Genomic DNA, 3,343 nt, shown 5'->3' with positions numbered 1-3,343 from the left:
TCATCATAGCAACACCCACCTTTAGCACGCCCTCCAGCAGGTATATTTCATTGGTCACCCCCAAAGCCAACTTCTCCTTTGGCCGCCTTTCCTTCCAGATCTCTGCTGCCAATGACTGGAACTAATTGCAAAGATCACTGAAGCTGGAGACTTATATCTCCCTCACTAACTTTAAGCATCAGCTGTCAGAGCAGCTTACTTATTATTGCACCTGTACATAGTCCATCTGTAAATAGCCCACCCAACTACCTCATCCCCATATTGTTATTATTTATTTATTTTGCTCCTTTGCACCCCAGTATCTCTACTTGCACATTCATCTTCTGCACATCTATCACTCCAGTGTTTAATTGCTAAATTGTCATTGTCAATTTTGCCTCTATGGCCTATTTATTGCCTTACCTCCCTAATCTCACTACATTTGCACACACTGTATATATAATTTTCTATTGTGTTATTGACTGTACGTTTGTTTATCCCATGTGTAACTCTGTTGTTTGTGTCACACTGCTTTGGCCAGATTGCAGTTGTAAATGAGAACTTGTTCTCAACTGGCCTACCTGGTTAAATTAAAAAAATTAACATAATTATTATACAAGACCTAAAGTGAAGTAGCAGTATGATAAAGTGCTCAATGTCTGGAAATAGTTCTCAAAGGGTCAAGGGGAGGTTCATTTCCCCAGTGCATTGGGTTTAAGTAAGCACTTTTTCTCCTTCAATTCAGTGAACAGATTTCAGTGTAAATCAGGGTGCTGGGTCAATGTCATATTTAGATGTCATGTCAGAAAGGGTGGAACACCGTATGCATATTTAAAAAGGTCCGAGGTCAGCAACTGACATGAGACCTGATGAAGACATATTTTAGGTTGTTTCTGGAGCACAAGCCGTGTGTGGGTTCTTTTTTATTTCCTGTATAGCTAGGGCACCAGAAGCAAGGTCATGTATATCGACAGCTTTAATACTGAATAGTGTCTAGTGAAATAATGGAACTATTTCCATAGTTTTCACCATGTTATCTAATAGCCTTCCATCCTTTTTGTCTGTATAACAATTGAAAATCTGCTCAGCAGTACCTCCTCCTTGGCAACTGATTATAATGAGCATCACTTTCTCCATTTCTCTATAGTGCCATCTTTCTATCAATAATCAGAAGTGGGCTGGGCATGTGAGCCCATGTCTGGATGCGTGTGTGTCTTTGGCCTCTGGAGTGGTTCCCTGTTGCAACTTCACTGGGCTACATGGACAAGGTCAGTCCGGTAATGGTCCTATAAGGCCTGTCACTAGAGCTATCCGTTACTTTTCCTACTGCCATGAATCATGGAGCCTGTTCTGTCTTTATCTTTAGTATTTTGCTTCCTTTGTTTTGTTCTGTTGGTGATTATAGTTAAAACTGTGTGTGCTTTAGTAGTAGGCTTTACACTGTTTTTGAAAATATTGTTTGTGAGAGGGCCGCGTTTTGTGTCGCACAAATTAGGTGCTAAAAGTATAAATACCAAAACCATGTTGTGTGTACATGAAGTTGTGCAATCAGGGTTTGGAAGTGGAGGTCGAGGTAATTACACACCAGTGTTCCATTAGCTATCAGATTTTCCACAGCAGGTATAGGAAGTAGTGTCATTTCCTCCTCCCTCCATGCATGCATAACTGATTGTAATGGGGAAAATTGCCCAAAATGAGGTTGTGTTTAGATTAAACTATCAAATTGTCAATTACCTGTATTTGTTAATGGGTCAGCTCACGTATTCTTTCCCAAGATTAGACTTATACATGATTATATATAGTGTTTACATGGTTGAAAAACTAAGTGATTAGGAATGCACGATAGAGATATGACCTAATTACTTGTTATGGGAGAGAAACTTCATGAGGGGAGTAGCTGTGTTTTACCTGATAGATTTTCCAGACTCTCACAGGTTGATGGGGGTTTCTCCCTCTGCCTGAGAGTCAAAAGGAGAAAGCCTCCGACAAGATGGTTAGGGAATCTTTCTCCAGCAGAATATAAAGGTCATCATGTGAAAACCATTCTATGACTTTCAGAAAAAAATATCACCCATCTGATTGGTTTGTCTGTTTTTCAAAAGCTCTTTGAGCCGATCAGTCCTGTCTTTATAGCGTAATTCTGTGTTATGTAATTTCAACAGTTCTCAAACAAATATCAGTGTGGGATTTCAGTGGGTTATTGAATGATGTCCACAGCTATGTTAAAATGTCAGTCTTTATAAACACAATTCAACAGCTGGTTTCTGGTGATCTGACTCCTTTTTGTCTTTATATCATAGGTTAAGCTGGGGCTCAACAATGAATAGTATTTCCCATTTTTCACAATATAGGATCTTAATTTGATCACTATTGTTGTTGAGAATTTCCCCATACATCAGGAAAATCAAACATGTAGTGTATGTGAGATTTTTTTTTCTTCTAACATTAGTAATTTCCACTTTTAAAATGTCAGACCTGATTTGCCATAACAAAGAAACATATCAGCCCCTATAAAACATTTCCATATTACAATCCACATGTTGCTGCATGATTATTTTCCTGCTGTAGCAAATTGGCTCAAATTAAGATCCTACATCTGTGTATAAACAATTCAAACTGAGCGATCATTGTCGGGTCAAATCCAAACACTGAAAGATATCTTGGAATGCAGTAAGGTATGGTTGCACAATATACCGTTTAGAGTGAGCTATATTGGCCTAAGTGATATCTGGCCGAGTCATTTTCCTGAAAGATACAGTATGACCATCTGGTTTAGTGGATTGGAGAAGTGACGAAACATCCCATGACTGCATAGTGGATGGATTATTGTTTACTGCAGAATAATGAGCTCGTTCACGTTCAATCAACTAATGGTATTGTCATACATTTTAGTGCTTATATTCATTTCCATAGTTGTTTTTGTTTATTATGCATTTGTAAATGTGATAGTGTACAACAATGTCATCGACTCAGTAGTAACAGCCGTGACAAAATGATGTGTTTTGGCTAGAGTTCAGTTTGTTGAGTGGTAATTACAGTCCATAGGAAAAATCATTAATGACTAATAGTGTTATTAGTCATTAATTAGAACAAACATTGTAATAACTGTCCATTATTTTCAACAACAAAAAAGCCACACATTCTACTTTTATTTCATTAATTTAAGTCTACCATTTTTACATTTGCTCAAAATGGAAAGCTGCATCCGTTCTCAGTGAATGAATGACCACAATCATGATGACGACTTGACCACTTTCCTGCTGATGCAGTTGAATAGTCCCCGACTTTAATCCTGTCATCGCTTGTCCTTGTCCAAACAGTCGCGGCTGTAGATTCGGTGGAGATAAGGTTCGTGGACGCTCCT

This window comes from Oncorhynchus tshawytscha, linkage group LG03 (genome assembly GCF_018296145.1).
Source record: "Oncorhynchus tshawytscha isolate Ot180627B linkage group LG03, Otsh_v2.0, whole genome shotgun sequence".
Classification (NCBI taxonomy): domain Eukaryota; kingdom Metazoa; phylum Chordata; class Actinopteri; order Salmoniformes; family Salmonidae; genus Oncorhynchus; species Oncorhynchus tshawytscha.
This window is presented reverse-complemented; position numbering follows the sequence as displayed.